Below are 22,687 nucleotides of genomic sequence, written 5' to 3'. Positions count from 1 at the left end.
AACTAGCGCTAAGGTATTCCTTAGTTATTTGTACTCAGTGTCACGGTCTGTAATAAAAGCAAACACCGCAGGCCTTCGACGTGAAGAGGTGAGCAAACGCGAGAGCGCGGTTGTAAACGGCTCCGCCAGCCCACCCGTAAGCGAGAGTCGCGGGCGGGGCGTCTGCTCAAGGAACTCCGATTGCGCGCAGCGCCACCGCCGCAGGCATCCCCGAAAGGACGCGGCGGAGAGCGGAGACGGCAGACTAGCCAGTATATTCTAGGGACCGTAGTACAGGGGCCGCAGGGGCCGCCACCATCTGCAGCAGACCTCGTGGGGAGAGTATTGGCAGTGTCTCCTTCCACCGGGTGGAAGGAGACGTTAGGTGGGCAAAGCGTTCGGTATGGTTCGATTGCGAGCGTCTAGCGGCCGTATAATGAACCGCTGTTCCGTGTTCCGTATTCCGTTTTGGCCGCCATTAGCGCCCTGTGATTGGTCGTTTCAGCTGTCACTCAAGTGACGTGTCGGAAGCCCAAATTTTGGTGACGTCAAAATGACGAGTACGCGCTCATTATGCTAAAATATACGGAATCGGTTCCGTCCAAGCGCGGAACAATCTGCGAGTGGCCCCGTTTCGACGGAATAGCAAACATGGCGGTGCCGGCGAGCTTTTTCGTGTTGTTGGCGGCGATCGCTCGGCGGCTCGGCAGCACCGTGGGCGCCGTGAGCGCCCGACGACGCGTTCGACATGCCAGTCGATGAAAGAGTTCGCCGTCACTTTCGCCCGAAGAAAGGAAGGTGCGGCGGTTGTGCGACGAAGTGGCCGAGGAAGGCGCGCGACGGCGCGACCGACTTCGCTCTCGGTGCAGCCTGTGGGTGTTGTGCGGCCTTCGGTTTTTCGCGAGTGGCAGCTTTCAAGCCTTGTTTGGAAGCGAGGATACATGCAAGCTGCGGTGAGCAGACTGTGTGCGATGTTGTGGCGGAGGCAATCGCGCACGCCGGGATCCGTAACAAGTGGGTTCACTTCCCGTGGACGCCGGATGAAAAGGCGGCCTTGAATGTTTCCTACTGCTGCCGGCGTCATAGGATGCGTGGACGGCAGCGACGCAGCGTTGCCGTCATCATTGCACCGAAGGGTGACCATCACAAGGCGGCATTTTATCCCCGCAGGGGACATTATGCCCACATCGTCATGCTAGTAAGTATCGGTCTTCCCATCCTTTCGAGCGCATGTCCGCGTAGCGAAATGTGGCTCACAGTGGTTCATGCTTTCGTCAGATCTGCGACGCAGACATCGGAATCCTGCCGTGAACCACTGAGTTTGGGATCAGACTACGACGCCCACGTCTGGCGGACAACGCGGCTGCGTGAGCGCATCGAAGGGGCCCGGATTGCCGCGGCCGTACCTTCTGGCTTCTAGGTGAGCAGAACAAAAAGTTGGTATATTCACAGTTTGAGCTAACAGAATATTTGCTCGCGCTATGGTTAATGCCCTGTTTGATTAGCTCCAGGTACTTGGTAACTGTGACAACTTACAGGATGTCACTCACTGCACGTGTGTCATCTTGCAGCTATCGGTTATCTGCTCCATAATATCGACAAATGACTCACATTGTCATGACAGCCCATTTGTAGTAGTCATGCTTCGCGTAGTACGGGTAAGTCAGACTGGTGAGGTGTATAGCATTAGATCATGTAGATGATGCTATCATTGCTCTCTTTGTGTGGATCAGCCTTGTGGATCTCTTACATGGAAGCAGTATTTACAACACACCACTTGTATTTGTGCAGGTGACAGAGGCTACAAACCAGGACCATGGCTCCTGACACCTCTCCGAGGCTGTCCTCTCAGAAGCGGTGTTAAAAAGGCAAGTGCTACACCGCACATGCTGCAATGCAGTCTGTAATGAAGCGTTGTGCTGGGCGTTTGAAGAGCTGCTTCCGCTGCGTTCAGCAGTGCAGTTGTACCCTCCATTAAGAATCAGAATGTGCATCTCACATTGCTGCAGCATGTGCAGTGTTGCACTTGCCTTTACATTGCAGAAGGTGACAGAAATGTTCATGATTTCAGCGAGCGACGATTCCAATAGTGAGCATGGCAGTGTTGTCAGGGATGACCCCGAACCACTGCTTAGACAAGGAAGGCCATCACGCTCCTCATGTATTCCTGGACAAGCTGTCCGCAGTGGTAATCCGCTATTTGGCTAACTGCACCACTGACAACAGCGCTAGGCAAGTGTCATTTCAGTGAGAAACATGTGCCTAAGAAGTAACAATAATATATGTGGTTTTCCGTGCCAAAACCATGATACAAGTGTGAGCCACACTGCAGTGGAGGACTGAATTTATCTTGACCACCTGTGGCTCTTTAACGTGAATCTCAATGCAAGTACAGCAGTGATCCTTCACGTTACCCTCATGGAGATGTGTTCGCTGTCAGCAGGAACCGACCCATGCGCTGAATGAAGCTTAGCAGTGTGACTTCTTACCTGCTAAGATCTTACCTAACAAGTAGGAGAAAACGTTTCGATGTTAAATTTCCTGGTAATAATAAATCGCTGCTGGGTTTCATCATATGCTGTATGACCAGGTCTTTCGCAGAACTTGACTACACGTGACTGGGTCATTTTTATGTGGCCGTAGATAGGAACTTTTCATTTAGCAACTGTCAATATAACGCACTGTACTCAGCAGCTGAGTGCTATAGCCAATTCTCTGGAAAGCAAGGGTTTGTTATTGTTTTTGTTACTGCTGACCGTCTTCTAATCACGAACACTGTGACCGTTATCTGTTCTATGACTGGGAGTGCACACCAAGTCTTTGTCTCCTCACTTCGTGTATAACAACACAGGGCTTGCCTTTTACTTCACGCACAACTTGCGGGCACTGTGCTCTTTTGTTGCACATCCACCACACTGTTCCTTTTGAAAGGGCCAACTGATGCTGAAACAGATCGTCTGGCATTTCAAGTACCTTTTTCTCATTCAGAAGTGTGCTCATCTGTGAATGAAGAAGTAATGTGAAAGAATATGTAAGCAGTCTCTTCAAGACAGAACCTTGTAAAAAAAAAGAATTTATTCGTGTTCACACCAATGCAAAGACGGCACATACATTCTGTAAATAAATGTACATTGTGAAACTGTAGTGTCATGTTTTCAAAGCATTACTGACATTTATTACATGCACAAGTTACAAGAAACATCGTGCTGAAGGAAGCACAGTGTGACATCGTACTGCATGGGTAATTAATGACTACTATAATGCAAATATAGATAACATCAGCATGCCTTTCTACTAATGACATATCACGTTGCTAAAAGCGTTATATGCGTTTCAAGGAGCACCTTTGTCGTCGCGTGTGGCAGGGACCAATACTGTAACCAATGTCTGCGCACCTCAAATTTTGGTTTAAGTTCGGCACATGTTGTCTCTGCTTATTGCTGCATCCCATCATACCGCATGAAAAAAAAAAGAGGGACACATGAAATGTGCACAGTATACGAATCACAAGGTACGTGGGCAATTGTGTGCACAGCTATGCATTTCAGATATATTACAGAGTAGTATAGTACCCCTCACAAGATGGGGGTTTGTCAATGTTTATAAGAAAGGACAGTTGCATAACAATGGTATTACATGAAGCAGCAAGACAAACCAATGTATACAGTGTGCAAAACACGCCTGTGCAATTGACGGGATGCTTTCCTGAATAGGCAATAGCAAAGTTTTTTCTTACAGATATAGCGTCAACATTACATAAATGTAAAATGCATGTTGCAATGTAACTGGCCTAATTTGTTTGCAAAAAAAGTATATGTTTGGTTTTCGAGGACATAACTTCGCAAAAGGATTGATAGCTGTGACCCACGCAAAAGTCAACTGCAGTTTCAAAAAGGACACAGATAGTAGCCTGTGTGATTATTTTGCTCAGTGTAAAAGCACCTCCTGTGAGTGGCAAACAGGCATATCATCCTTTAGTGCAACTTGTAAAAACACTTGTGTCATATACATTTCAACTTCAAGTGACATCATGAAACTACAGTCTTTTGGTGTACAGTCAAGCATGGTCTTCAATTCATTTCAGATAGCTCACTAGCACATGTCAAAAAACTTATGAAGAGCAAGCACTGCCACAAAATCTTGCACTGTGAGTTTCACTGGAGGGAAAGGCTATGCTTACAGGCTTACCGCATGAAATGACGCCACATGATATGTGTTGTGTGCATCATTTCAGAAGGCTGACGATCACATGTCAAAGCAACTTGTGAAGACGTGCTCACACTACCACAAGAAAGTGGAGTATCGATTTAAAAACACTTATGCACTACACTTGTCACACCAAAAAGATGACACGCAAGTAAAGAAACATGAAACAAAGAACACAAAAATGAAGACATGTTACAACGGAAATAAAGTCTTAATGTTCATGGCCGACGAGGTGGCTACAGCAGCAGTGAAGACTGGGGAACTCCAGGCCCAATGGCAGCCAGGAGATGTTAGAGCGTGCCTGCGATGCATTGGGTAGCCGAACGCATGCCCCTCACTCCATCGACCAGCTCGGGATGCTGCAGCTAGAGAAATTCACAATGTATTACAGGCCACTTAATGCAAGAACACACGGGATACCAAACTAATGCTCCATCGGTTTGATTCGGATAGTCAGCGATGACAAGGCATTTGTCATTGAGCTGGAGAAAAAATCCAACCGTTTTTTGTTATACGTTTAAACCAGGGCCCAACCACAAGAACTCAAATAGATTTGAAGTGTTGGTTTCACTTATTTTTGTTCCATGAAAATGTGACCCTGAATTAACTCCGCTTCTTCTTAACCTCGGTACAAGCACTCCAATGTAGCATCGTTAAGTCTTCACACTTGAGCCTCCTTTACGTGGCAAAAAAACCTCGGAACTTGGCGAAACACTCGTAGCACTTCTAGCCACACACACACCAAAAACAGGCCCGCCGCTGCTGGAATAGCCTGAGAGGTGGCTCCGTAAGTCCCCCCCCCCCCCCCGCCCCCCCTTTTTTTTTCAGAGTTCTCGCCGCAACGCGGTAAACCAATGCAGCATATATCATACAGTTCTTTGCAGGCTACAACAATTATACTTATCAAATCTATTCGTTATATCATCACAAATGAAACACCGTGGTGTGCATGTTAACACAAATGTTTTACGCAACAAGTTTCTTCTGTGCAAGTTCGATTCATCAGAAATGTACGTAAAATGCACAGGGGAAAAACTGAACGCTGTAACTACGCTCGCTCACGCACTATCGTTCACGAAATCAAAAGGTGAAGCTTACTAGATATCAGACGATAGAAATACAGGCTTCCCCAGTTCATAACGATTTTTTTTTTCGCTACCTGTAAGAACTAAAGCAAAGTAAACATAACGCGGTAACAGCATTGTTTACTCACCTTGCGGCTAGAATTCCATGTTTTCCTTGTTTTTCGCAGCTTCCGATATTCCTCTGCGACGAAAATACTCCCCGGTAGTCGCGATCACATTCTTTTCGCAGCATTATAGGTGACAGAACAGAAAACACGGCTCGCAGAGACGATCAGCTGTTTTTCTCGGAACGGCCGCCTTAAGCGACTTGGATTGGATGCAAAAGCAACGCCCATGTGGCTACGACTCTCAAAATACGTTTGTTTTGCGTTTACTTCGCAATACGCTTCATTAACCTTAGCACCAGAAGCTCATAAAACAAATTTATTTTCATTTACGTACAATTGTTCTTTTGTCACACGCTCGCGGACGAAATAAAAGAGTTATACGGCCCCTTTGCGGCCCTTAGCCAAAAAGTCACTAAAGCCCCTAGATTTTCCCCCCGAAAATACCTACAAAATACTAGAGATTTCCCCAGAATTCCTACGTAAAAAACGCCAACTGCCGCACTTGTCTTGCTCAACAAGCTATGGGCGGCTACGAGCGCTTTTTATTGGCCAAATTCGAAAAACGTCGCGGCTTCCGGCGTGGGCGGCGCCTCAAGCGTGACGTAACAGGGAAAACGGAATACGGAACACGGAATAAAAGTACATTATACGGCCGTAGAAAACGTACAAAATCCTTTTGTGTTCGACGGCTAGGTACCTAGGGAGAGAATCTCTAGGGATTTTCGATGGTGGCGCCGTCACATCTTGGCGGAGCTTTCTGGAACGCCGCCGCGAGTCATGCAGCACATGCAGCTTTCGTCTTGACAACCATTTGACAACGTAGTCCGTGAACCGGTGTCCCGTAGCGACTTCTTCGTGACTGCTTCGGAGAACGTCTAGTACTGCCTTTGCTTGATTGACGGACGTCGAGGGCGAAACAGAGCGAAGGTGCAGCAATGCGCTGCCTTGCCACAAGTAAGTAGCGATCTCTGTTATTTCGAGTTCTGCTCCGCTAGTCTGAAACGTCGGCGTACCTGTTACATTTACGTATCAGAGGGCGTGATCATATAGCTATGCTGCCGTTCTTACGTTGTGGATACGGAGCGTGATAAACATTTCGAACTGCGGCACAAGAGGTTCATCCACGATCGCTGCGCGAGCAGAAAAAAGTTTTCTGCGAAAGAACCGATCGTGTGTTTTCATGCACTACAGCCGCTACAGTTCGACATGATTAACTTGGACCAACTCGTCCAATGTTCGGCTTTGCGTAATTGATAACTGACACTATTATTAGAACAGTTTCTTCGCGCATAAAAGAAGCCTGATTGCCATGTGAAAGAACACATGGCTCTCACTTTGTGGCAGTTTCGCAGGTGTTCAGGTTTGAATGTCGAATTTGCTTGCATTATGAAGTGTCATCACGCTCCATGTTTCCAAAGGATTGCAGCTGCTTGCAAGAGGAAGCAGGCGCTCTTCGTTCGCTGGTTTGATACAAGTGCCACAGTTCACCAGACAGCACTTCAACGTGTTTAGTGCGCTCGCATTTGGTGTTGGTTTGTAAAAAGCCTTCTACGAATTGTAAGCTGAATTGTAAGCGTACTGACGGAAAATATAAAATGAAAGACGAGAAGCGTTCACTCTTTTTTTGTACAGCGTATCTCATATGCCTGCTTAGCTGCCCTTACGCAAGATTATGCGCCATGTAATGCTTATAAGGATTGTGAGAGTGATACTTTTGAAGTAGTTGCAATAAAAACCAAATGTAAATGAAAAAGGTATGACTATATACACAGCAGGATATATGCATCTTTATTTAGGGCATGAACAGCAAGAATGAGGTTAGCTCAAGCAACCAACTTTGCAAAAGGCCAATGGGTGCACAGTCTAGCAGCCTTACGCTTCCTGGAAGACCCTTGTGTAACATTGCTTGTCACTCACACCAGTCAAACTTGCTTATTGAATGAACGTGTCATAGGCTAGACTGCTCTTCTGTCTGCTGTATGCTACAATAACATGGCAAACATGCTTTCTGTGTCCCCCGGATATAGGATTACAGCAACATGCAAGGGTGCAGCCGCCACTCTGGTGCAGTAACGGTACTGTCCATAATGCACTATCCTTTCATAATAGCCCGAAGGTACTAGCCTACACATGGTGTTATCGACACTTGGCTCAATGCACAACCAAGGTCTATTGAGAATGTAATTAAGTTGTACCTTCACCATCCACACTTGATGTTGAAAAATTTCTTCTGCCTACGTACCGTAATATCCCGAGCAAGCGCCCCCTCCTTTTTTCTGGATATTTGAAATATCTACAAATGGGACCGAGCAAGTGTTCCTCCCGTGCCTCCCGCCCTTTACACTGCTCCATTCCGTGTTTTTATTCGCGTGACAAGGGCTAATAACGACAGCAAATGCATGCCTATTCAAAAACGCATTTCATTGGAAGCACATGCGGCTCTTCCACCTCCATATTCAATTTTGATCCGTGACCGAGCAAAGGCCCCCCTCCAAATCTTGTCCGATTATCTTTCACCGTGGGAGTGGTGCTTGCTCCGGATTTTACAGTATTGAGTTAAAACTCGATCTAACGAAGTGGTGAGGACACTTGAATTATTTCATTAAATCAGGAAGTTCGTAAAATCGAGAAGGGGATTTTTTGGCTCTTTGAAATCTAAAATTGTAACATATAACAACAACCAAAAGCTACCAGGCCATTGCTCTCGCGATTAATCTAATTGCTGCGCAGGTGAAAAGTCCGTGAGGCCGGCCTGAGGGTGGCTCTGACATGAGGCTCCCTTCTCGCCTATGTCCAGGTGATGCAAGCCAGAAAGACCATTACATGAAGCAATGATGGGCGATACATGGAGAACGAATGAAGTGATTGTGCGAGCAGGCCAAGTCAGAAAGTTGCAAGGAAGCTATTATTGCAACGAAACCAGCCACCGCCGCCTCTAGCACCATCCGGTACGTAAGAATGCCACTGACTGCTGAGTCCAGTGCTCCATGCAAGGGCACTGTGGAGCGTCCAGCCTCATCAAACTAATGCTATAGGGCTAAAGCGTTAGAGTGCACGCTCGAAGAAAAACCCATCTCTGCAAAATTAAATGGAAATCACCACTTTTTACGCAGTTATTTCCAAGAAAACTTTGTTAAATCGAGTTTTGTGGCCGAGCTAATTCATTAATTTCAGCCCTATGGGTATTTGCTGGAAAATCACAAAATACTTCGTGAGATCAGGAACTTCATAAAATTGTGTTTTGTTAGATCGAGTTTTAACTGTATTTCATTTCCTTAGGAAGCTACACATTACTTATATATGTCTGCCTTTAGTCACAGAACTATTTTTAAGTTGTCCCATGGGCGTGTGATGAATTTAAATGTCACGAGCCATTTCTTGGCAATCAGGAAAGTTACCTGAAATATTGTAGGGTGAGCGAATCATTGTAAACATGCAGGAACTTTCTTTTCTGTCCAATACTTTGTCATTGAGGGACCATTGCAGCTGTGTGCTGTCATGCTGCAGCTGCATTGCGTTAGCATTGTTCAGACAGGCACGTTGAATCCTGTTCCATGGGTCAGTGACCCTGGGATCAAATAAACTGTTATGAGTCACTGTATGGTACTGATGATTGCCTTTAATTTTCCATTTCATAAAAGTCTGCTGGGATGATATAGGGTGAGTGAATCATTGCGGAAATGCAGGAATTTCCTCTTCTGTCCAATACTTCATGATTGAGAGATCATTGCAGTCGCAATGCGATGGCAGTGTTTGGAAGCTGCTTTGAATCCTTGTCCAGTCTTCCCGTTAAGGTCTTTGTAAAAATGTTCAACTCTCTGGCATTTGCAAAAGCCCTCAGCTAATTGTGCCTTCAGTAAAAAAAAAATTAAGGAAAAAGTGAACCAAAGCAGACAGGTATAATTGGTCTAGAAAGTGTTCATTTGTACCACTAGCATAGCCAGAGGCATAGCCCCTTTGGTGTTGCACAGCTTTTCGTGCTTTCCTTCCGTCTGACTTTCTCGGGAGACAAGACAAACGTGATCGTCACGACCCCTAAATGTCTCTTCGATTACGGCCAGAACCCATAAGAGCCTTGGAGATTTCTCGTTCATGATAAGTCTCCTACTTTTACTACAAGCAGTGCCATTGATGTGGTGAGCTGATTGTAGCTGTAAAATATATTTCTTGTGCCATCTCTTCCAGAAGGCATCAAGGCATGCTTTTCTTTGCCTCCAACGTCTTTGTAGTTCATCTTTGGTCGAACCAGGCTTCGTCTCCGTGATCTCGTCATCAGGAATAGAGACTGACCTTCGACTAATCAGACAATGAGCCGGTGTAAGCCGTGGCTCCTCCAACTGACTTGGTATTACTGTTAATGGACAAGAGTGTACTATTGAATATTCTGTCAACACGGTCTCTAATTCAACATAGTTCAGCAAGGCTCTCTTGCAGGCCTTTTGTATTGCTGTCTTTACTGTACGTATCAGCCGTTCCCAGAAACCGCCCCACCATGGGGCGCAGTCCGCTATAAACTTCCATTTAATTCCATTCTGCCTGAAGTACTGAAGTATGCGTTCATCTCGGACTGACTCACACATACTTTTTAGTTCCTTTGAAGCTCTGTGAATGGAGACAGAAAGCCATATGGGTCGTATATCTCAGCTTCTGCCTTTAAAACATTCCTCTTCGTTGTCCTCATGGATGCTACGAGCTGCATAATATTGGAGGTGTCAAGCCTTTACACGCCATCTTCAGGGTACTAAAGAACTCCCAGTAATTTCTTGTTCTTAGGAACCGTTAAACGAATATCTTTATTAATGCCTTCTCTTTCTTCACTGAGATGTTGAAGACTTGTGGAATTTGTCATCCATTTACGCAGATGCATTTCTGCTTAATTGATAACATTAGCTGCATTATTGCAGACCAGCAAAGCAGCTTCCGCTGTGTCTGCTCCGGCCACAATGTCGTCGACATAAAACTGGTGTTTTAGACCGCTGGTCATCTCTTCGTGTTCTCCTGTGGTATTCTCAAAGTGATGATGAAGAGTGGCACTAAGAAGAAACGGGCTTGATGCGGCTCCGAATGGCACACGATTCATCCTCCATACGTGCGCGGGTACTTGTTATGCAAAACCATTTTCTTAATATTCTCGTATCGCTTTGTCATATTGTGTCAACAACTCTTTGTCTTTGAGAAGCCCCCATCGGCAATGGAGTCACAATATGGGTGGGCCTGGCAGTTATGCCACATGAGAATTTGTGCCAAACTCCTGCATTACTTGCCCTGCACTGATAAACCATGCATTTCTGTCATGCAAAGGGGCATGAGTTATTTGGCACTTCGAAAAGGCGGTAATTCGGGTTAGTTGGCTGTCCTTTGTCATAAAAAACAGTGCACAAACAACGGACAAACGAGTTGTCTCTTTCTGCTCGTTCATTGTTTTTGCACTGTTTTTATGAGTTATTTGGTACAATGTTGATGCACTAAAATGCACAATGTCATACATAAACAATAACTGATAATGCATTTCTTCTTCTATGGACATATCTTGACATGCCTCTCACAGTCGTAATAAAGGCCCACTCAAGTGCAAGGTGGGGGGAGTGAAAATTCTTTATTCTGTGTGGGCCTCTGGTTGAACTCTGGCTTGCACAGTGCCCTAGCTCTCTCTTTATTGACATTCAGTGAGAGTAACAGCACCAATAAACTTTACCACTTTATGTATCTTTGCAGATTCCAGGAACACCATTATCTAGATTGGTACAAAATATATTTATGTAGTCCTCTAACAATATCATATGGCAATGGCTGAAACCTGCTTGTGGTTAGATCAGGGTGTGTACAGGTGCTTGAAGCCCTTGAAAACAGTTGAAATTGAAAAGCACATTTTCACAGCCCTTCAGATTCCTGGAATTTTTTTCTTTCTCGGAAAATGCTTCAACTTCTTCGCATATGGTGTCTAATATTGACTGTGGCAGCTGCTATGTATAGGTAAACGTTCATCAGGCCAACTCCAAGGGCACATGCCGTGCTCCTGTTATGGCTCCCGTCCTGTGTTTAACCTGCCTTCATCACTGTTCATCTCCTACCATTCATTTCATTTCCTCACCTGGTCTACTTTCTCTCAACTTTCCTCCTGGTGACTTGACTTTTTTGTTGTAAACCAGCTTTTCAGTTTTAAGTGAAGTCGCTTCTTAAGCTGGGATAGCGTGCAGGAGGCTTGATCCTTCTTCCGGAGCAGGTAGTTGGAGGTGGGCAAGGCCGTTCCTCAACTTGCTGTGTTGCCACTGGTAGGCTTGGCTCAGCTATGTCGTAGTCCTCTGGCGAAGCCTCTGCAACAGTCTGCTGTGTGTTTCTTGGTCACAGATGGATGCGATTTCTGAAGCGGATGCCTCCGGTGTCTGTCTTTACGGCGTATCTTCGAGGTTCTGGACCGACATTCACCACGGTGGCTTTTTTCCAATTTTTGATTGAGGTGGAGCCACAAAGGCTGACCAGGAATTAGTGCCGAAAGATTTCTTGTGTGGCAGTCTCCGTGTTTGTGTTACTGCTTTTGCCTTTCGTGGAGAAGCATGTGGTGAGTTGCAGTTGGAAAGCTCGGTTGTAGTACGCTTGGAAAGGTTGGTAGGAATGTGCGCAACTTCCTGCCCATTAGCAGCTCAGCTGGGGATTTTCCTCCTATCGTTGGAGTTGAACGATAGTTAAGCAGCACAACTGCGAGGTCTTTGCCTTCCTCTGATGCTTTTGTCATCATTGATTTGACTGTTTGGATGGTCCTTTCTGCTTGACCATTGCTGCGGGGGTGCAGTGGAGATGAATGTAGAAGAACTGATAGCTGGGCCAGTTGGTGATAATACTTGAACATGATTAACTTAGCGCAACGACGACAAGGACACAGCGCTGTGGTTTGTCTCCTCTTCTCTTGTGTCCTCGTCGTCGTTGCGCTAAGTTAATCATGTTCAAGGAGATGAATGGACATGTTTGATGTCCCAGTCATAAAAGAAAATTTCTGAGGTCGGCACTGTCGAACGGTGGCCCTTGGTCCGATATTACAACATTTGGTATGCCGAACCTGGCGAATGTATCCTTGAGTACCTGTATTAGTGAACAGGCTGTGGTACTCGTCATCTGCCAAACCTCTATATACTTGGAGAAGTAGTCAACTATTAGAAGGTATGTTTTGCCTTTAAGATGAAAAAAATCCATGCCAAGCTGCATCCAAGGGCGGTCAGGCAGAGATCTGTCCAACAGTGGCTGCCGCGGGTTAGCATTCCGATGCGACTGACATATTTTGCACCTGTTTACCAAGGATTCAATTTCCTTGCTTAGAGATGGCCAGTACACACACTGGTTTGCCGAGTTCTTGCAAGCAGTAATTCCGCGATGTGCTTGGTGCAACGTTTGAAGTACAGTTGATTGACAAGCTGTTAGTATGACTAGCCGCTGGCCATAGCAAACGAAGCCCTCTGTTGTGTGCAGTTCGCTTCTGATGTGGTAGAATGGCTTGACATTGTTGTCGATGTCTGAAAGTTTCTGAGGCCACCCATCGTGTATGTATCTTGCCACTTTTTGTAGGGTGCCTCTGAGGGTGCCATAAACTTTACATACCAAGTTTGGGCTAATTTTGTTGAGTCAATGGCGCCAAAATACGATAAATACACTTTGAAATCCGTGACGTCACGTGGGGAGATTTTGGCATGAAATTTAAAAATGAAACTTTGAAGTTGGTTTTCTCCTCTATTAATAAACCTATGATGGCGAAATTAACGACATTAGAGTTCTCAGAGCACAATTTATCGATCTAAACAGATTCATTGTTTCTCTTTAGTATCCCTTTAAACTAGTGAACAGTTTTTGTAATTCACATTTATGAGAATGAATGCAATAAGGTTTTCAGCTGTACTATAGTGTGCAAAATACAACCTTTATTTGTGCAGGTTCCCGTGCTGCAAGTGCAGTCGTAACCCCTGTGGAGAGGGATCCAACCCCAAGGAGAAAGTAGGGGCTGACGAGCTGCGTTTAAGTATGCTTTGCTGGTGCTTTTAGCTATTTCAAAAGACGCAAGAAGTGGCTCGACATCACTTGGCCATAGGCTGCTCTTCCTCATCTTAATGAGCATAGCTCTTGCAACACTGGCTCCGCCAAAAAACTAGGCGTAAAGTTCAAGGTAAAGTTTTTAAACCATGTACTTTTTGTCATCTCATGTGAGCTGCTATACACACATAGATGAATCTTTGTTGTTGCTTGGAGGTAGACTTCATGCTTCTCTCCCAGCAGTCCAGCTCTCTTCTCTTTCTATTATGTATTACTTTTCTTTGATTTATGCTTCAGTGACCAAAGTATGTATGCTCACTCCCTGCGTGTGGAAGAGAAATGCACCGGTGTACACCATAAAAGGATGCGAAAAGTTAAAGGACCCCTTGTGACTTTTTTTACTGTAATTTGTAGCCTTGTGTCTGGCAATGCCGAAATTGAGTGAGTCATAAATGCTCTGACATATCGTATAATTAATGCTAGTGTCTCTAATTCTGGCCACTTTTAGCTTCCTTTTGAAACACCCGCCTGAGATTGTAAGAAACTACTTCCCCACAGCAGGGAAGCACCTAAGCACCTAAATTGTGCGCTAAATGTTTGGTGACATTGACAGGGCAGTTTTCAAATCGGGGGCCCCGCGCACGATAAAGAATGAAACGATGTCGGTGCTTTGGTATGAGTTAAGCCGGTTAAGTGCGTGTCCCCTCAGGAAAATGAAAAGCATTCCTGGCTTAAGCAGCCAAAACCACCCTGAGAGCAGCCCGACAACTGAGCGAGAGGGACGAGAAGCAATAGCCATCGTCAGGTGCCAGTTGTGGTATTGTGTGTGTCCTGTCCATCTTTTGTGACGTCAACAATACTGGCTTTTCTTGTGGAACGTCACACGGGGCCTTCATCTATGTCATATTAGTGGAGGTGTTGCGAGGTGCTGCCAACTCAAATGAGCACTCACGCTTACTTTAAAACCAAATTAAAATATCTTAAAGGTAACATTTGCCACTAATAATCAGCCAGAAGTGCCCACGTGTGCAGGACAATCACACAACACAAACATCTCGAGGTCTTGATTTTGGTGTCAGGGGCCCTTTAAACGGAACTAAAAGTATGCAGAGGGGACAAGAGCCGTACGGGTCCACCCTATGTGTTTTTAAAAGCTGTAAATGATTTAAAGTAGTACTGTGTATTCTACTTTAGGAGACCGGTAAGCAGTCATCATACTTGCAGAAAAACTTTTTTTCATAAAAACGTTACCAAGCTTATGTTGAATGCACTAGTCTTTCTTTGATGGAAATGATTTCAGTAACATTATTTTGTCACTGTATAACCATAGCAGTAGCGATCTTGCCATGCTTTCTTTTGTTCTTCAGCTTTCGAATAATATTCTTCTATGTGGGAGTGTGTTTTCCCATCATTATGTTTTTCGGTAAACAGAACGATTACTTTATTGAAGAGACTGATGCTGGGACTGTTAGTACATAGTTCAAAATCTACATACGGAAGAAGGAATTGTACAAGCACAGACACCGAGTGTGTGTGTGCATTCCATTCCTTCCTCTTGTGTAAGACTCCTTCAGGCTGAGTGTTGCTCTTTCAAACTCTTTTAGTGAAATTGTATGAGCTATGTTTATTGCACAAAAATAAAGCAGTCTTTATAACTGAAATCTTGACTGTCTCAAATGAAATAATTTCACTTTTCACACACTGCAATTATTAACTTAAAATTTTATTTAACTACGAAACAAAAAGGGGGCGCCGACCATTCTAAACAGAACGTTTATGATGTTTCGACTTCCAGTATGGAAGCCTTGTTCACGATGAATACATCATCAGAAGTGGTTCGTTTTATTTGGAAGACGAAACATCATAAACATTTTGTTTGGACCTTTCTGTGTCTCTTTTTTATTTCAAATGTACCCTCCTAGCCAGACTGGATTCCGCCATGATCCCGACTTCAAATGTCATTTAATGTACCAAGTAAGTGCTCACTCAACAGCAACATGTTGTGTTGACAAGTGTGTAGAAGACTAGGAGTAACACAGTCATCATTAGGATCTATTCAGTGTGTTCTAATAAAGGAAGATGTCAATGGAGGGCTTCACCGTGGGGACAGCGGCTCATCCTTTTTTCTTCAATTGTGTTTTTCTCCATAATACATTGAGAGCCAATCTTTGTGATTTAGAGACTTGGGACAGAAAGCTAGGGCTATTTCTGAAGTGTAGTAGCTTGTAATGTTTTAATTGTCATAATCTTTCACAAGTGGCAAAATTGATTTTCTTAATGAGTGGGACCTTTAATCTTTGTTTTTGCAATCACAATTTTTTTTGCAATCACACACAAAAATAATGTACAAAATCGAATTTTTGAACTTCGCGCCGAACCCGACTACCGGTCAGTCAGCACGACGTCACTAATCGATTTTATTTTTTTTTATCTACGGCTGGTTTCTGCAGATCAAAATGTTACGAAGCCTCAGCGAGAGTGGAAAAGCGCGAGACTAAGATCTTTGTTCCACACCTTGAGCTCAGCCAAACAGCACAGAAGTATGTTACACAGTAATAAATGTTTCCCATGGAGAAAAAGTTCTCTATTTTATGCATTTATGATTGGCGCCCACAAATGACGGATCGATTGAAGGCGCTTAAAAATCGCAATTTCGGTTTCGGTTTCTGACTGCGTGAAGCGCCACCTGCTTCCTACTGCAAGCGTCATGGCGACTTCCTGTTTACTTTTCTGGCTCCAACGCGTGCTTTCAACTTCCAAACTTCTGCGCTGTTCTTCGTGACATTGTGAAATCTATATGGATATATACGTGGTGGGTCATATGTAGCACCATCCGGAACATCAAGCATCAATATCTGATATGCGACACTTTGCCTACCGGTCGTCAGAAGGTAAGCAAAACGCCACTGCACCGTCACAATATTGCGCGGCCCGCGTGGTAAGGCGATTATGTAGTGCTTCTACGGCTACCTCTGCCCTTGCATTTGGGAATGACGCTTGTCTGCTTTAATATCGCGTTAACTATAGCGACCAAGGCCTGCGTCTTTAATGTGTAAGAGCGTGAGCTGCGCATACACGGACTTTAGAGAATAGACGACGCATCGTGTTTTCTGTTCTCGTTCGAAACGTCCTCAGTTTTCGATCGATTCCAACGAACTAGAACTTTCTGTCCGGATTTTTAAAACGATATCGCATTTGTTCTTCCGCATGGTCACAAATAGACACCACATGGAAAGAAATGAGATTGTACGAATGAAATTGCTCTCCAAGAAAAGGTGGGCAGAAATATGAGCTTCAGAGCAGTGTGCATAGATTGCAATATTTAAAGTATAGCAAGACGATTTAGACAACCTGTAGTCACATGAACCTGGCCACACAGCATTTGTACAGAATCGTCAATCGTCTCAGGGTATCATTAACGTCTATCGCTCATCCTTTATAAGTTAAATGCGGCCGCCGTGGCCGGGATTCGTTTCCGCGCCCTTCGGATCAGCAGTCGAGCACCATAACCACACCACCGTGGCGCGTCTCTTTGATGGGGTCCTTCTATGCCAAACGTCCGCGACATTGCACTCGTACGTCTCAAGATTCTGTTCTAAAAATCGTGGGCAAGCTTTTTAGTGCAATATTCGACCTCTTTCATGAAACTGTCATTGCAAGAAAATTTTTTTCTGTGTCCTTGGGAGGGATTTGAACGTTGCCATAGTGGTTGCTAGAAAAGGAATGGTGATTTCTTATTTCCTCCCATTGCGTCCGCTATTCTGTCTCGCGATATGCTTTGTGGTGAAGCAAAAAGGCCATTCTGCATCCATTCTGAAAAATTTTTAAAAATTCTACAATGTATATCAACACAATACAATAACACCACATGCCAGGATAGTTGCCAGTGTGTCAAAAAAGTATGGAGGTCGATGACCGAGAAGTTTTGAAGAATGAGGGGTGCAAACATAGAAAAATGTGTAAATGGGGTGTCGCACCACCCATATAAACAGAAATACGAAGAGACCACATCAAAATCCAAGTGCCAAATTGCCAGACGAACCTTTTTTTTTTTTTTTCGATTCAATTCTGCCAAAGACAGCATCTGAATAGAACCACCTCCTCGCCTCTGTCGCCAATAACCCAGACCATTAATCTTTTCAAGCTGCTTTGCATAACGTTGTATAATGTACATGTATTAACAACTCTCCTCTGTAACGCTATTTGGAATTGAGAGTGAGTTAAAGAAATGCATGACTTGTGTTCAGGCACATGCAGTTTGGTGATGCAGTCAAATTAAAATTCCACTTGTTTGGAAGGGTGTACAAAGGAAATTCGATTCTGAAAGTTTAATTATAGTGATTTTTGTTTTAAGCGAGAAAAATTTACGTTGAGCATGTGCAGTGTCCTTGGACGGCAGCTCGTAAGTCCACTTCACTGCGCTGCGTGCTTCCTTGGGGCAAGGGAAAGATGCAACGGCTACATGAGTGGCAAGTTTGTATGCTGCTTTGTGTATTTCCACGCTTTGACAAGCATTCATTGGCTTTCTGCAGTGCCACCGATCCGCTATGTTTCAGATGGTTTGTTCAGAAATATACTGTTAGAGTATAATAAGAGTATATAACAAACACTGGGGATACACTTTAATTCTTTTTTGCAGCTCCCATAAACGTGACTCGCACATCTGCAGGTCGTCCTTTGGCCGCATCTCTTGGAAGCACATAAAATGAGCATTGCGAATGCCGCGTCTACTGCTTCCTTGTCATACAGGAGAGCCTGTAAAAAAAAAAGTTAGAGCGAGAATTATCTAAAAGGACAGTGCCGCCTTACAATTACTGTGCTGAAGTGAGTGCCAACAAAAGCTGCACTTAAGTGCAAGGCTCGTTCTTAAAAGGTGTTAAAGGGGTACTGACACGAAAAATTTCAGTTGTTTTTTTGCGTCAAATGCGAGGCCAAGCCCTCAAGAGCCTACAAACGGAAGTGCTAAGCGCAAGTGCACCCTGAAAAAGTAATTACAATATGTTTTTAAAAGCTAGTTTCAGTTCCTACTGTACCCTGATGTCACAACATGGTATGAGCTTCTTGTCACGTGCTTGCACAATATATAGTGACGTTTCCACGGCTGCTCAGCACCGGGGCTCCGTTGATGACACACAAGCGGCCATTTTGAACGTTTTGCTGACGCACAAGTGGCCATCTTCGAATTTTTGGTACCTGACGTCATCACAATTAGTACTATAGCCTGACATCAAGCTAGTGTCGGTGTCGGTAGGTGTGCCATGGAAAAAGTTACTTTAATATAAAAATAAAATATCTGATCAGCCTTTCCTGAGCTTCACACTTGCTCAGAGGCGTCTCTGCATACAGGAGATTTGTATGGCGTAGTAAACTCGCCTTCAAAAAAAGGCGTCAGTACCCCTTTAAGGGCCGGTTACACACTCAAGTCAAAAGTTAAGTATAAAGTTGGTCCTTGAATGCGGCAGTTAGTGAAGAGGAAAAAAAAACTGGGGGCAGCTACGTACTATTGGCACGAAGACTGAGGAAACAAAGCTGGTGGCGTTCCCCTCCTCCTCACCCTCTCCACTCCTTGCAATAGTGTACTATTAAAGAATATGCTATGCTTCACCATCTCCCCTCCTCCTCACACTCACTTCTGTTTCCCTTCCCTTTTCCATACTATTGGGCATGAGGCCCACCACTGGTAAAGCTGGCGCCACTGTCAGCGTGCCAGATAGACATGATCAGCAGTAGCGTTGTCTGCTTAGGGAGCACCAACATGTGCTGAAAACAGTATTTCTGAATAGCACCTGCGCTGTAATTTTGACTAAATGAGGAGTTCTCCCGCTTCACCTGAGCACTTGACAACACTTGAAAGCACAGCAATATGAAAACGTGAGCTTAGTAACTTCGTAACGTACTCGTTACTATTTCGGAACTGTAACTGCTGCCGGCCAATTCGTCCGTTGAGCACCTATTTAACGTATAGGTGTGGACGTATTCACTAAGAGAGGCAATCTTTACGATGACAGCTTTGAAATGCAGCTGTTGCTTAAATTCCACAAGAAGTTGTGGAAACTTCTCCTTACAGTAATCTCTGCGGTAACTTTGTTTTCAAAAAGGAATGTGCTTCTTTCGATCGGCAACTGTGGGTACACGTTTCTGTAGTTATTAAATTTTTCCACGAATGAGGCTGATCTTGAACACTTTCACATAAACGCTTGCAATTTTCGCGGCAATTATACAGGTTGTGATGACTTCTTTACGAAGAGCGTTGATGATAAAATCTTCTTTTGTGCAGTCACACTGCGAAAAAAGTTCGGCAGATCCCACGCCTTGTGGGAATCGGTTCCATGCAAAGCAGTCAGCGAGTAGCTGTCCGTGCTGCATGTTTTGGCTTTGAGCCAAGGAATACAAATGTAAAGCTTATTAGACTGCTTGAAAAGCAGAGCTAACACTGGAACCACCATTAAAATCCCGACATGACGCCTGAATCATAGGAGTATATAAGTATTGCTTATTGCCTTGTTATAAAATTAGATAGCCAGCACTGCAACCACAACTGACGTTGCACCGACATTACACCTGCGTTGGGTTTTTTTTCCGAAATCAGTTTCAAGACCTGGCGTAGCTCTGCGGTAGAATACCTGACTGCCACGCTGAATGCCTGGGTTCGATTTTCTGCTGGGGTCCTGATTTTTAATGTTTGAATTCGTCAGGTCAATGCTGCTGAAATCGGTTTTAATTAACGCACTCGCATTTAAATTACCAATGTCTGTTCTCGCCGTTTCTGGGTTGATTTATACTGTCAGTCACCCGTGGCACATACCCGCATACTGCAGCCTGTGGTATACGGGCGAGTACCACACGCATGTGGAGGAAAGAGTTTGACGACGTACGCGAAAGGATTTTCACATTATTCATGTCATGACTAAACTATCATGTTCATCAAATTCTCTTACCCTCCGATGCCAGTTTTGGCCTACACTAAGTCAGAACACCAGATGTAGGCGGCTAGATAGATAGATAGGTAGATAAGTATACATAGAAACGTTCAAAGTGCCTTTGGTTCGCTAAGAAATGCTTCATATTTAAAATGGCTTTACCATGTTTCACGCAAGTTAGAAGCCATCACATCTAACTGTCCAGGCGACTTTAGGTAACTATACCCTTGCCAAGGTACGATACATTTGTCCAACTTATTCTCATTAAATCTGTACTTCACGTAAAATTGTCATTTGGGCTAGAAGTTTTATGCAAATATATAAACATCAGCTTTATAAAATTGTTACTTGGGATTCCTGCAGCAATAATGCAGTGATTAATATTTCTGACCATGAAGTAACGGCAAAAGTAACGTCCGTTACTTTTTTTCGGTAAATGTAATGGTAACACGTTAACTTTTTTAAGAGCTAACGTAGGGCGGTAACGCATTCCTTTTTTGTTAGCGTAACGGGTAACGTATTTAGTTACTTTTTCTCAGTAATGCCTACAACACTGACAATTATAGATATTTATGCTACGGCCGCGTCATTGCTTAATTGAGGCTTCATTCTCGTATGATCCATTTATTTATACAGACGGACCACTGTAAGAGTATATTTCTTTTGGTGAATTCCATTGGCAGATTCGGAGCACTTCCGGTAGCAGTTTTCCTGCTCCATTCAGAGCAAGTCTGTTCCATTGGCGGATTGAGAGTGCTCCCTGTATGTTTCATTGGCAGATCTGGAGCAGTTCCCCCTACTCCGCGAAAAGCGGCGGATTCGACCGGAAGTCACAAGCTCCCAGCACGTGCGCGCAGAGCGTGGCGTACCACATGCACGATGCAATGCACTGTCCGACCGCACCCATTCTCTCCACTCGCGCCCGTGAAGGTGAAAACGGCGCAAAACGCAAGAAATGCTGGGCGCTTGCGAAGCAAATGTGCACTAGCGCCCCCTACTATTTGCTCTGGCGGGGCCCTCGTGTTCCATTGACAGATTTCCTTCGGTTGCTCTCCGCCGGAGTGGAGTGCTCCGGCACAGAGTTTGTCGGCCACTCCGAATCCGCCAATGGAATTCACCATTCAGAAGCGTGAAAATCTGGGCCGGTTAATTCATGTTTAGGTGCGAGGAAACCAGCGAAACTAAAAAACAAGGACGATAGAAGAAGGCGCATTCAAGCGCACACCATCGCTGGAAACAGTGTGTGCTTGAATGTGCCTTCTTCTATCGTCCTTGTTTTTGAGTTTCGCTGGTTTCCTCGCACCTAAATTCACCATTACGGATTGCCCACATTTCATGCAAGAAGATCGTTTGGGGATGCCCCATATGCCGGCGACCGCTCGTAAGGTGCACTCACTGTACAATTTATGTAAACAGATAGCGCCTGTAAGCAACTCTGTGCTTTCTTCTCATCCAAAATTATTATTTTGATTGTAAAAACTTCTTTCGTTTGAAAGTATCCACAGAAATGTTCGTTAGGGCTTTCACGTGATGATTTTCATAGAGCGCCGATAGCGAAACCTATGAGGAGTGCACCGGCATTATCCTACCTAGAACGCAAGTGCAGTGCATCCGATAAGAGGATGACTCCATAACTCCTCGCCTCCAATACTATACAAGACTGTTATGCTATGCTTTACACTCTCCGCTCCTCCTAACATCACTCCTTACCCTCACTTCCTTTCCCACCTCATATTATACTATACTATGCAAAGCTATGCTATGCTAGGAGCTGCTTGGCACATATCCACTTTTTGTGGCACATACCTGTAGAGTTTTTGCTAACACCTCACGGTGGAACTTCTTTCGCAAGTAACCATCGAATGGCTTCTTTAAAGGAGTTTATTGCCTCATGAATCAACCGCCCCAAAATTTTTTTAAATCCGTGCGTACGAGCGGAATTAGAGATTTGTCGCACGCTGTAATTGCTTTCTCTCTCATCCCAGCAAGCGCACTGGAAGCTAAGCAGGGGAAGGATGGCACAGGGGAAAGAAGTTACATCATCTACACGTCATGACTTGGTGCACTTTTTCTTTTTCTTTTTCCTTTCGAACGCATCGTGAGTGCATGCGCAGGCACGTGGCAGCCCCTTTAACTATGCAGCTGACGATGCTCAAGTCAGCTGACAGCCCGTGAATTTGGGTATATGGCATAATTTGTAGAAAGAAGAGGGAACGATTTCTAGCTGACTTTCAGAATTAATGGTAAATTCCAGGCCTTGTGCTGCGCTATAATGTTTGGCTTGCATGCTCTCAGGAGCCTCGACTACCGATCGGCAGTGTTTTCTAACCATGCTGAAAAAGTGTTTCAGGGCCCCTTTTAAAGAACTTCACTG

General features: G+C 44.6%; 2 long non-coding RNA genes across 2 annotated transcripts; both read left to right on the top strand.

Moving 5' to 3' along the window:
- The first annotated feature begins 625 nt into the window (after positions 1 to 625).
- Positions 626 to 3,121, top strand: LOC125760379 (uncharacterized). Its single transcript, XR_007417948.1, has 3 exons — positions 626 to 1,177; positions 1,258 to 1,399; positions 1,771 to 3,121. It is a non-coding gene; the product is annotated as an uncharacterized LOC125760379 (long non-coding RNA).
- A 3,168-nt stretch (positions 3,122 to 6,289) lies between these two features.
- LOC119374583 (uncharacterized) lies at positions 6,290 to 15,054 on the top strand. Its single transcript, XR_005180226.2, has 4 exons — positions 6,290 to 6,331; positions 7,405 to 7,452; positions 8,175 to 8,325; positions 13,297 to 15,054. It is a non-coding gene; the product is annotated as an uncharacterized LOC119374583 (long non-coding RNA).
- The last annotated feature ends 7,633 nt before the right edge of the window (positions 15,055 to 22,687 follow it).

This window comes from Rhipicephalus sanguineus, chromosome 11, assembly GCF_013339695.2.
Source record: "Rhipicephalus sanguineus isolate Rsan-2018 chromosome 11, BIME_Rsan_1.4, whole genome shotgun sequence".
In the NCBI taxonomy this organism is placed as follows: domain Eukaryota; kingdom Metazoa; phylum Arthropoda; class Arachnida; order Ixodida; family Ixodidae; genus Rhipicephalus; species Rhipicephalus sanguineus.
The sequence above is the reverse complement of the archived record's forward strand: the minus strand, read 5'-3'. Positions and strand labels throughout refer to the sequence as shown.